The sequence below is a fragment of the Dipodomys spectabilis genome, unplaced genomic scaffold (genome assembly GCF_019054845.1).
Source record: "Dipodomys spectabilis isolate Male_0828 unplaced genomic scaffold, ASM1905484v1 ptg000207l, whole genome shotgun sequence".
In the NCBI taxonomy this organism is placed as follows: domain Eukaryota; kingdom Metazoa; phylum Chordata; class Mammalia; order Rodentia; family Heteromyidae; genus Dipodomys; species Dipodomys spectabilis.
Window position 1 is genome coordinate 8369807 of NW_024870884.1, and position 13480 is coordinate 8383286.

A 13480-nucleotide genomic window follows, 5' to 3' on the forward strand; every position below is an offset into this window, starting at 1 on the left:
TGCCCCTGAGTACTGCCTTTGCTGTGTCCCAGAGGAACTGGTAATTTGTGTGCTCATTAATTTTTAATTTTAGAAATCTTTTGAGAATAGGTTCTAACTTCATCATTTCATAGAAACATACCGATCCGACATTAAACTCAGGCAACAATGACCCTACAGCCATGAACATAGCTTGGTGTTCCATGTTCATATTCTAATGTAGAAGGTTAACTAGCCTTAAATGTACTCAGTGCTAATTAATCTGCACAATTTATACAAATACATAAAGTTCACATAGATTTTGATACTCTCACAATGTAAAGGTAAAATTATGATTACCACTGGACATTTAAACAAAGTTTCCCATTTGCTCCTTTTCCACTCTCTTACCTATTCCTTGGTATGCACTGTCTTTGATAAGGACAAAATGTAATCACATACTTTAAATTTTATCATAAATGAATAATACAAAAATATTTAATATGTTCCATTTCCAGAACTAAAGACACAAGAAATGTACTCACTACCTTAGATATGTGATTGAAAAACTTCTGTATATCACCTTGAAAATAAAATTAAAAACAACTAAATTAAATTACTTTTTTAAAAAATGACATAATGGGAAAAAGGTATGGGAAAGAGCAGCTCATGAGGCCTTAAATGTAGGCAAAAACCCAGAACAAATGCCTCTAAGCCTAAAGGGCAAAAAAGAAAAAGAAAAAAAATGAAATAAGAAAATAGCTATAATAATGTCTTCTATCCCATGGTCAATGGGTATGTGTTGGTTACCTTCTGTCATGGGACAGAATCCTTCTGCTTTTGGACATTTGGGAGGCCTCAATGCCAAGTGGAATATTCTGGCAAACTTGAGATATTTTCTACTATTATATTTTAAGTTAGAGTCTTCTCTTTACCTATTATATCCCCGTTTCATGTATATTCATTATTTACAATTTGATGTTTTTTTAATTTTTGTTGTTGTTGTTGTTGTTTATTTTTATTTATTTTATTTTATTTTTATTGTGAGAATACCATACAGAGGAGTTAGAATTACATGGGCAAGATAACAAGTACATTTCTTATCAAGCATTGTTGCCTCCTCTTTGTTTCCCCTTCCCATCCCTTCCCAGACTGCCCCTACCTCCCCCCACCAGTCTCCCCCCACCACCAAAGTTGTAAAGTTTGTTTTTTGACATAACGACTTGTACATCTCATTGTTGCAATGGGTCCACCTGTATTTCTAGTTAAACAATTTGTTTTTCCCCTTCCTCTCCACAAACTATACCAACATCAAATACAGTGAAAGCAGGGGTTATACCGTGGGGGAGGGTCATACAAAGCAACATAGAAATCATCTTATAAATATGTTAGAAAAAGTTGCATGAAAGAAAAAAACATTTGAATCCTTATCTTGGGGTTCATTCCCCTAACATCAACTTATCTGACCTTTTCTGCTTGACTCAGACATATACTAGTTATTGCAAATAAGGGAAACCATGGGACCTATGTTTCTTTGGGCCTGGCTTACTTCACTTAATGTAATTTTTTCCAAGTCTTTCCATTTCCTAACAAATAGGGCAATGTCATTCTTTCTGATGGAGGCATAGAATTCCATTGTGTATATATACCACATTTTCTTGATCCATTCATCTACTGAGGGGAATCAAGGTTGGTTCCATATCTTAGCTATGGTAAATAATGCTGCAATAAACCCATAGTTTTGCTGTAGCTTTAGTATGGTCTTGTTTGCAATCATTTGGGTAAATGCCCAAAAGTGGGATTCCTGGGTCATAGGGGAGCTCTATTTTAGTCTTTTAAGGCTGTTTTAATAGAATGCTGATGCACTAGTAAAAAATGAAAAACAAAAAGAAAAATATCTAGTAACTTTAGACACAGAAAATATATTTTACATTCCTATGATCTGAGTAATTATTTACTATCATATGATTAACGATAACTTTATTTAGAGACATCATTTCTTGAGTTCTAATATCATATCTGAAGCAACCCCCTTTCTTCTAACTTTCTGTTTAGATTCTTTTTCCCAAAACCCATTTGTAGTCTAACTCATTCACTTACTTATTCATTCAATAAATATTTATAGCATATTAACCATATTCTGGGCACTGTCTTAACTGTGAGGGAAAAATACATCATGGAGAGAAAACAAATTATAATTTTTGTCTTCGTTGAATTTACTATGTAGTGGAGCGACTAAACAAGCAAGTGAGTAGGTCACATACTGAGATGAAGTTTTGGGAAATGAGGTGTTGGAGAATGCAGTGGGGAAAGAGGAAAAACTAAGGAAGGCAAGCTAAGAATGGCATTGCAGAGTTAAGCATATGTGTCTGTCAGTGAGAGCTTTACTAATAAGGTGATATGAAGAAAAGAGTGTGACCACAAAGAGGAGATTTGAAGGAGGCGAGGCCTGGGCGGGGGCACACAGACCTACAGCCAAACTCTTAATTTCGTTAAGAAAAATCATGGTCATCAAGTAATACATAAACATGGCCACTCAGTAACGTGTAACACTTCATTATAAATGTATAAGGTGGTACAATTACAAAAAAAGTTGCACAAGCAAGATGATTTCTGTCTTAGTGTATGCATTTCAAACCTGCCTACATGACCTCTTTTATTTAAATTCATTTTTAATATATTTTTATTTTACAGATACTGTACAGAGAGATTACAGTTATAAGAGTAAGGTAGTGAGTACATTTCCTGTGGAGCACTGTTACCCTCTCTTTTGTTTTTCCCCTACCATCCCTTCCCACCCCACCTCCCCAACTCCTCCCACACACAAGTTGTAAAGTTTGTTTTCAACATAGTGTCTTGTAAATCTCATTGTTACAATAGGTCAACCTGTATCCTTGTTTCAGCATTTTGTTATTTCCCTTCCCCTCCCCAAATTAGAAAAATGTATATACAAGATACAGGGCCCCAGAATCCAATACAGTGACAAACAGGGGTTATACCAAGGAGGAACATACAAATGAAGCAAAAAACTTACATAGTACATTAAAAACAACAGTGACAAAGAACAAAAACCTCTTGTGTCCCTATCTTGGGGTTCATTTCAGTTAGCATCAGCTTATATGGGCATATATAGATAGCTTTTGACCTCTTCTCCTTGTCTGGTAAGATTATCCTAGATGAATACTAGTTATTGCAAATAAGGGAAAACATGGGACCTATGTTTATTTGGGTCTGGATTACTTCACTTAATATGATTTTTTCCATAACTTTCCATTTCCGAACAAATGGGGCAATGTCACTCTTCCTGATGGAGGCATAGAATTCCATTATATGTATAATATATATATATATGTATATAACATATATATATATATATCACATTTTCTTGATCATTCATCTACTGAGGGGCACCTGGGTTGGTTCCATATCTTAGCTATGGTAAATAATGCTGTGATAAACATATTTGTGCTGGTAGCTTTAGCATGGCCTAGTTTGTGATCGTTTGGGTAAATGCTCAAAAGTGAAATTTCTAGGTCTTAGGGGAGCTCTATGTGTAGTCTTTTGAGGAAAGTCCATACTGCTTTCCAAAGTGGTTGAACAAGTTTACACTCCAACCAACAATGCAATAGGGTTCCCTTTTGGCCACATCCTCTCCAGCATCTGTTGTTATTAGATTTCTTGATTATAGCCCTTCTAACTGGGGTGAGGGGGAATCTCAATGTTGTTTTGATTTGCATTTCTTTTATGGCTTGATTAATTGAGCATTTCTTCATGTGTCTATTAGCCATTCTTAATTTCCATTCAGAGAAGTCTCTCTTTAAGTCATTAGCCCACTTATTTATTAGGCAGTTGTTTCTTTGAGGATTTGTTGTTGGGGGCTTTAATTTTTTGTGTTCTAAGTAGATTTTAGACATGAGACCCCTGTCCATTGTATGGCTAGTGAAGATCTCCCAATCTGTGGGCTTTCTATTGATATTGCTAGCTATGTCCTTTACCATGCAGAAGCTCTACAGTTTGATTGCAATCCCATTTGTTGAACTTTTCTTTGATTGACCTCTTGGGTTTTTGTTTTGTTTTGTCTTGTTTTTATCAGTCATGAGACTTGAACTCTGGGCCTGGCCACTGTCTCTCAGCTTTTCAGCTCATGGCTAGCACTCTACCACTTGCGCCACAACACCACTTCTGGTTTTCTGGTGGTTTATTGGAGATAAGAGTCTCATGGCCTTTCCTGCTAGGGCTAACTTTGAACCACAATCCTCAGATCTCAGCCTCCTGGTAGTTAGGATTACAGGCATGAGCCACTGGTACCCGGCTTGTTTTTTGCTTCTTAATAGTCTAGTCTTAATAGTCTAGGAATATATCCTAAATGTATCCAAAAATAATTCTGGATTAATTTCTGATTTTTTCCACCATATTGGACTTGCTCAATTCAGTCTCCTCCATATCAACACAAATGGCAAGTCCCTCTTCCCAGCACTTAAGCCAAATACTTTGAGCTGTCCTTCACTTCTCTTTCTTCTCCCCACCATCATATCCATATCCACAAACACATACCTACACACACACACAATACCCAGTCAATCAGTAAATATAATTGGATCACCCTTCTTAAAATATGTACAGTCCACAATTCACAAACTCTCAATGTTCAGGTTCTAGTTTTTAGCATAACATTGTATATACCACAAAAACTTTTAAAAAGTAAGGGAATTAGTGGGTGGAAGGAAAGAGAATATTGAGGGAGGAGGCACTGATCAAGATGCACTGTATTCATGAACTGCTTTGATATACAGCACCTCATTTGTACAAATACTTAAAGATAATTATAAAAAAAATTTACAAAACAAGACAGTGATCACTAAATTATGTATCCTGAGGACCTAGGTTTAATCCTTTAGTGTAAAAAAGAGTGAAATTAACTATTTCCTTGAGTAATTCCAATGATCGAACATAATGGCTTTTAATTACCTTTAAACATCATCTTTGAAAAATCAACCCATTATTTTCATCCCCATTGAGCTCAGATTCAGGAGTGCTGATCTATTCTCCAATAGAAATAGTCTTAAAGTCATTTTTCTATTTCACTTTGGTGTAATTCTGTTGACAATAGTAAAAGTTTACACAGTGTAGAAATAAATGAAATCTAGGTAATATTTAGGTGATAGCAAAATCAGAACATACTACGTTAGCTAGGGAAAGACTCAAACATTACTCCTGAATTGTGCAACTGAATTTGTAAAAGTACTACAGAGAAAAGAGTTTGAGTGGATTTGAAAGTAGGATGATGCATTCAGTTTTGGGAATAATGACAGCCACATGTGTATATGTACCATCCAAGAACAAGAAACTAACTTCTAAACAGGCTTGTGCATATATGTGGCCAAAGTCCATCAGTCAAGAAAGAGTTAAATTGTGAACTTATGTATACTTTATCTGAAACCTTGGAAGTATGTGAGGATATCCAGGGAGAAAAAATGGGAAAAGCTACAGGTCTTCAGATAGGAATCAGGCTCAGAGTTCAATGCATACTAATGTTTAGACATGTAAAAAAACACAAACAAAACACAAACAACACACACACACACAATACAAGCAAAACACAAACAGAAAAGAATACTCAGAAATGTAGGAAAGCAGAGGTACTACCAAACAAGAAACTGTGATGATGAGAAAAGTTATGGCCAGCTGCTGAATTGCTACTATCTCCTATAATTTTTTCCCTGAACTGTTTTTCATAATAACCTTAGCCACATTGTATCATGAAGTAAATAATGAGGTCATGCATCCTCCTATTCTGTATGATAATTCAGTGTAAAGCTGAGTTCTTGGAAGTGTTTTCTCATAATAAATAGAGCTTATTAAAATATTCGCAGTTTTTTAAAGTAAACTATGGGTAGCATTTTTTTTCTCTTATCCTCACAGTGGAGGATGTTGTGCTGGCTGTGTTCAGACAGGCAATAATGAGGCACCGCTTCCCATTGCCAGCATGAACATAGAAAGAGTATGGCTATTTCCACTCACCAGAAATCAGCTCCAGTATTTTAAGATTTGATATGCTCTAATTCATCTGCTGCTGTTGACATTTTGAGGTTGTGTCCAGTCACCTAGGCAACTAGTCTTATTTCTGTCCTAATTTGCTCCTATTTATAGAGCTTACATAGATTCTAGGACTGTAAAGATATTCTTTAAGAAAGAGCAGGTTTACAAATCGTATGCCTATAGTGAATGAATATTTAAGCATATGACAAATCTTAGTCATAAAAATGCTACCTGTTTTAATTTCTGTGATTTGGGGATCACTAATATAAATATTGAACAATATATCTTTTAAAAGACATCCGGAACTTCTCTGGCTGAAATAGAAAGTTACAAGTTTTCATGTGTTTTATTTTGTAATGTCTGTCAGTAAACTCAACTCCAGCAATTGAAAACCATAGCTTCTAATAACTTCAGATAAAATTCTGGCCTCATTAATTACTGCTAGGCAAGTTCCATTCTTCACTGCTCATCACACAAATTTAGGTTATATGAATCAGAACAAAACCTTTGATTTCATTTTTTTAATTATATTGATTTTCTCACTACCTAGGCAGAGGGAAGCATTATCTCTACCTCTCTTCTTCTTGGTCAGGAGTAGAAGAATAGGAGGTGATTTTTAAATGACTGCTAGAAAAACTGTCTTGACATTCCTGTAAATATCAAAATCTGTTTTGTTTTCATTTTAAAACACTATATGTTGCAAAAAGTAAGCCTTCAAGCTCTACAGAATTTTAGGAAGGTAGATGTGAACTTTGAGGGAGACAGAAACTTTGGTACCTTGGGATCATCAAACTATCAAACTTCTTCGAAGAAGAAAAATTCCTAACACAGGACCAGACATTCCATTAGTGTTGAAGGAAGTGAAAACCTTACAGTGGAGTAATTTTTTTCTGTTTCATTTCATTATCAAGAATTTCTATTTAATCACTGTTTTAGGGGCTACATGACTTATGTGAATATATAAGTACACTGCATCATTAAGAATTTGAGTTACACTAACCACCTTTAAAATTCCCATAGCAGCTCCTAGTTTCCTTTTTGAAGAGAATTAAAAAAGCACAAATGGCTTTTGGCACTAGAGTCCTCACGATGTCAGAAATGTGTGGCACTATGAAACCCAGGACATTTGTTCCCTTTATTTGGGAGACACACGTTTCAAGACTCTGAGTGGAGGCTTCAAAATCACTGAATCTTGTATTGACACAGATAGCTGTTATGGTTTGTTAGGTAAGCTGATTATTATTAATGAATAACAAAATACACCCATAAAATGACCAGCATCATTACCCCTCCACCATAGGGCCATTATTAGGTAAAATAATGAGTATTTTATCACAGGTACTGGTACAAGCACTGTACCAGCACTACTACCCATTCTGATGACTAAGATGGCCATTAAATGTCTACTGGGCTGGTAGTGTGGACAGTATGGAAAGGCTGGACCATATTAGCCATCAGTGGGATTCAGGGTAATGGCATGAGATTTCATCATGCTTCTCAGAATGGTGAGGACATGCAATTTAAAACTGAGAATTGTTTATTTCTGGAATTTTCCACTTTCCAATTTGGACTGCCTGTGACTGTTGGCAACTGAAACTGAATAGTAGTAATTTCATGGATAAGCAGGGATGACTGTGGCCCTGTATCAGAAGATCAGGAGACTGGTATTTCTAAACCTCCCTGAGCTACCCAGGAGGCAATCAAATTACAGATGTGCCTTATAGATAACACTGAAAGTCAGAAATTCATTTATGCACTGAATCGAGGCAAGAGCATCCTCTTCTTGCCATAGAGAAATGGGGTTTACCCTAGTGGTTACAAAGCTGGAGCAGAAGCCATGTTCCTTACTCTGACCAGCATCACAAGAAAATGTCACGAGAAAATGTCATACAGTGTAAGGGAAGAGGTCTGGGAAGACGTCAAAACTCAAGTATTATTTCAATTGAATGCATATACTTTTACACCAACATAAATCAAAAACACAAAACCATAGTAGATCAACAACTGTCTGTGAAACTTTGCTGTAGGCAAGCCTAAACCTATAGGATAATTGACTCTATAAAAATCACAGTTCATTGAGCATTGACTCTGTGAAAAGAATTGAGTTGAGATTTTTGCAGATAGCTAATTTAATAGAGGAAAAACTACTACAAAGTGTGATGATCACAGGTTTACAAGAAATTCAGTATTAAAAATATATCTTTCTATGGGTCATTGGCACATTCATTAGTAAAACTGATTTATTTTCAATATGGATTCCAAATCCTACACTCTTGACTTCTGTGTTATAAACCAGAGCTAGAAAAGTCTATTCTCTTGTTTACCCATTTCATTCTCCTTTAATCCATTTTACCAAGTCTTTCAAAAATTTACAGTTGTCTCCCCAAGTAGTCCTGAAGAATATTCTCTCAATTACCTTCTTGATGGGTCTTAAATAATTTCCTGAGTATATACTGCGTGCTACTGAAGTGTACTAAATTAAAATAAAATGGGAAATTTTTAGAAATCAGGATTCTCCTTCTATCAAAACATCACTGAGTTCAATGTAGTGAGAGACTGAATGAGAAGTGATTTTTTGTTTCTGAGATATCAGAGAAGCCTTATAAGACTCTTTGCTCCATGACTTGTGTAAAATTCCACTTCATCATTGTGCAGTGCCCACAGTGGGAGATGTCAGGATCTGGGCATTAAGATGTAGTTGTGAAATTGTAACCAACCTGATTTTATTGATTGAAAATAGTAGGACTGAGACATTTTAAGTTTTATACTTATTAAGTTTTGTGATCATTTTCTAAGTACACTGTTATTTCAACACAATTCTGTGCAGTGTATAAATAGTAGAGCAATGAAAACAGAGCATGATGAAAATCTACCCAAGGTTACAAGTGTGCTATCCTTGAAGTTACATAGTTGGAGCCAGAAATCTTGGGAATTGGACCCACTTACCACGACTGGCATCAGCTATGTGAGTTCTATCGAATCTAATTATCTAGTTAAAATTAAAAGAAAATAAGCCAAAACACAAATTCCAGAATGGGTGTGAAAGAAGATTCTAACTTGAAGATGTGCTGTAAACTCTAGTGTGTGAAATAATACTTGGCACTGATCAGATTAAAGAAAAAAACATATGACTAGGCATATATTTCGAATAATTTTAAAGAAGCTTTTAGGATGTATAGAAAATCTTATTTATCAGTAAGTTAGAAATTTGATTGCATTAACAGGAGTCTATTTCAATGCCTCTTTCTAATTTGAGTTTTTAAAAGAAGAGATGCATATTTAATCCGTCCTGGAAACAGAGACAGAATAAACATTAAGCTCTGTGAAGATATTCAGTGAATCTTAAATATACAACGCTGTCCCACAGTGGAGTGACAGCCAGTGGATATAATCACCGCATCAGACTTCATGTTTAATAATGAAGATAATCATTACTGGTTCATTGTCACTTTATCAAACATACACTATTGGTCTTTTAATACTTTTCTTTCATTGACCATGGACTCTAACTCAATTTTTGTTAGTTACAGACCTTTACATTGCCCAACAGCATTTTCCATTGATGACAGCAATAACAGATGATGTTGAGACAAAGCCACCAGGAGTGAAAAGCAGAAAATAAAATGATAATAAATAACAGTCAGTCCATTGCTAAATAGTGTTTGAAATTAGTTCTAGCCCATGTCCAATACAGCAGATTCTGCATAACCTGAGAACCAATAAAGTGTTCACTCCTCCATAAGAGCAATGAGTAAAAAGGTACTTATACATGTGTCTTGTACAGTGCATGCTGAGTTTGGCATGACTATTCAAAAAATTCTCCACAGAAACCTCTTTAGAGTCTTACAATGTTTTCTCAAATTGATGGAGCTTGTGAAATGTATAAAAGGATACACTCTATCAAATGGGCAACGATTAGCAATTCTGAATAGGATAAAGATAGGTATGAGACTAAATGACATAGCATCATTCTATCAATTATAAGAAACATGAGATTATTAAGTATATAGGATATCTGATAGAGATGAGAGAATATACTGAAACATGATAGTTGTTCTGGTTAGATGATTTGGGTTAGGAAAGATTTGAGCCATCTTTCCTGGTCATCCATCTTTAGATTTGAGAATGAATGAAACGTGTTATAATAGACATACAGGTTAGGTACACAGTAGGAGAGTTATGAGTTATTATTAGGGTTATCTGTACCACAAGATAATTATCTTTTATTATCTTTGTGTCTTCTCTTTCTAAGGTACCACATCTATGACATACTTTGAGATTTCTCTCTCTCCCTCTTTTCCTTATTTCACTAATGACATATCAGGTTTGTTGCAATGCGGACTGATTTATATTTTAGTTAAAAATTCATGCTACCATATCTTGTACTTTCTAGTAAAGTTATGTAAATCTCAGCTCTCACTAATTATATTAGCAATACTGAAATAGATAAAAATAGGATCAGCTAATATCAGAACCAAGAAAAATGTATACAATGTTGTTATCTTTGTTATAGGTACAGTGTCAAGGAAAGCTATCAAACTGGATAAATTGGTGATACTGAACAGAACCAATAGCTTGGGAAGAATGAATCATGAAAGGAATGAGACTCAATCCAAAGATAGATGATCAAGCTGGTCCCCATTATAGAAATTTAAGCTTGATCCCAGAAGGACCCTTCGAAAGCCTTTAGAAACTATACTCAGAATTGACCATCCTAAAACTGAAAGAGATATCAGTTAGAAGTTACCTGTGGAATGTTGCTGTCTCATAGGAGAGGTGGAGGTGTTTGATTATAAAAACAAAGGCATGCCAAAAGGTTACCACAAAATTACAGAGAATCCTTGAGGCAGGAAGTTGATATGACTTATCATTCTAGATAGGATATTGCTAACAGTAGAAAGTAGTCAAGCTGACTACTAGAATGTGTCAAGATCATCACAATTCCTTTTAAACTTCCAGATGTTTCTGTAAGAACGGCTATCAAATAATTGAGTCATGTAGGCTCAAGCATCTCTGAATTACTATGACTCAGACAGGTATCTCAATTGAGTGACATAGTCTGAGAACTGTACACAGTGAAGCAAAGATCTAGAATGCATAAATTCAGGGTGACCTTCACAAAAATGAGAACAGTGGTTTCTGTAAAAGTTCTAGAAGATCCAGAACCATGGACAGGATCAACCTGGCAAGTTACAACCAGTAGTCACCTAGCAGCAGGTCATATAGACTAAAAATAAAAGTACAAATAAAAATCATGGTAAGAGACAGTTTGAACTCAGGCTGTGGGCATTTTCCCTTACCTTTTTCACTTGAGCCTAGTGCTCTACCATTTGAACCACAACTTTACTTCCAGATTTTTACTGATTAATTGCAGATACGAGTTTCACAGACTTTCCTGCCTGGGCTAGCTTTGAATCATGATCCTCAGATGTCAGTCTCCTGACTATAACTAGGATTATAGGCATGAGCCACTGGGCACCCTAGCTTATATAAACTTATAAATCTTTTTCATATACATTTCCTATTTGAAGGCACTGTGAGAAAGTATGGTATTATTCTAACTTTTCAGATTATATTTGAAGTGTCTGAAATTTTAAGATATTTCCTGAGGCTACATTGCCTACATGGAATGAGTTAGAATGAGAAGCCAAGCATATTTGTTCTAATGTCAATCTTCTAAAAAGATCCCCCTTTTAATAAAACTTCCTCTCATTGATTGCTTTATAAGCCCTTCTACCCACAATCTATTCCAGAGATAGTGCTTTCTTACTTTATCTTGAACAAAATTCACACTCAGAAAATTGTGTTTCCAGTTCTGGTGCAAATTCATCTTTTAATAATAATGCTAGACCAATTTGAAGGAAATTCTATCCAGATGCTATGTACCTTAGTTTCTAAAATGAACTGGTTTATGGAGGACTGAAGTATAATAGAAATAACCAGCAAGTAAAAGAATGTCAGGACATTGGCACACCCAACCCATTGTCAAATATTATCTGTGAAATGTGTAGAATATCATCCCCAAAGGAAAAATAAACATGGACATTCCTATTACTAATATTAGAGAAAAAGTACAACTTTGTGAAAAACACATTTTTTTGTGTGTTGATCAATATGAATTCAAAGCAATATGATGAGTGAAAACACAGAATTTCCCTGCAGAATCCACCACCATATGTCACCTTATTTCCTATACTTTGTAATAACTTACAAAATAATAGCAAGCTATAATCACAAATAGCTTATAAATGCTAGTATTATTGTTCATAAGATGCAGTTTTCGGTTTTAAGCACTCACTTCTGTGAAAGTGGACGAATAGGAACAAATCAGAAATAAAATATTTGTACATGAAAAACATATCAGGTACACATGTTATGGGATTGAAAGAAGGCAATAAAAACAGACTCCTCTGTTTAAAATTAGATTTTTTAAAAATTCATTTACATTATTTTTTATTGTGGGGCAATGGAAGCTCAAAGTATTACAGCTAAAAATCTGGCAAAGCCTAAAGTTTGTTTCACATTAATTTCCATAAAACGGTATAGTACAGCATACTTTATAAACACCAAGATTGTTATTTATGGGCATGTGACTCACAAGCATTTCTGAATGGAGGTATACCAAACAGGTCTTTATTTGAATTGTTTCTAATGAGGTGATGTCACAAAAGGGCTACAGAAACAGTGTGCCCAAGCTTTTCTGTCTAAAAGTGTGCCAAAATCAGATAGACCGTGACACAAGAAAAATGCTTGAAATTTGCTTTCTACTCCAAATGTTGTGGTACTGAACTCAACTAATAGCAATAGTGGTGGTAATGGGGGTGGTGGTGATGATGATGATGATGATGATGATGATGATATCTTGGCTGCTGCCACTAATAGTATCTAACAATTACCAAGAACTCCTAGAAACTAGACACTGGGTAAATGCTCTGTTAATGAACTCAAGTGAACTTCCACAATATCTCTCATCTAGTGGGTATTATTTGTATTCTTACTTTATATAAGTGATGGAACACAGATAGACTCTAACTCATCCAAGAACAGGAAGAGTTAAGTGGTTCAGTGGATTGGCAAGCAGTCTTGGAGATGATATTCTATGGTGTAGATTTGGGATACAAGTTATAGTGGGGTCTATGTTTGCAAGGTATCGGTGGCTAGAATGCCACACTCTTACAGAGTTCCATGCCTTGGATGTGAGCAAAAGGAAGTCCAGAGCACTTCAGAAATCAAAATTAACATTATATAGAACTGGCTATGCTGTGTGTGTGTGTGTGTGTGTGTGTGTGTGTGTGTGTGTGTGTGTGTGTGTGTGTGTGTGTGTGTGTGTGTTTGTGTTGGTAGATGCTGAATGGGAATAAAAGCAGAGAGTCTCGGTCAGAAAGCGTTTGACTAGAATTTCAGGGTATATTTATGAGTTCTTGGCCTTGTTTTCTACCCTAAACAAACGTTCATATTTCAATTTTATATTCACATGACTCCT

At 35.4% G+C, this 13480-nt stretch overlaps 1 protein-coding gene across 1 annotated transcript in view; it reads right to left on the reverse strand.

Annotated features, from left to right (window-relative positions):
• Ctnna3 (catenin alpha 3) overlaps positions 1 to 13480 on the reverse strand; it is a 1268549-nt gene that overhangs the window by 130029 nt on the left and 1125040 nt on the right. The gene's annotated exons all lie outside the window — the stretch shown is intronic.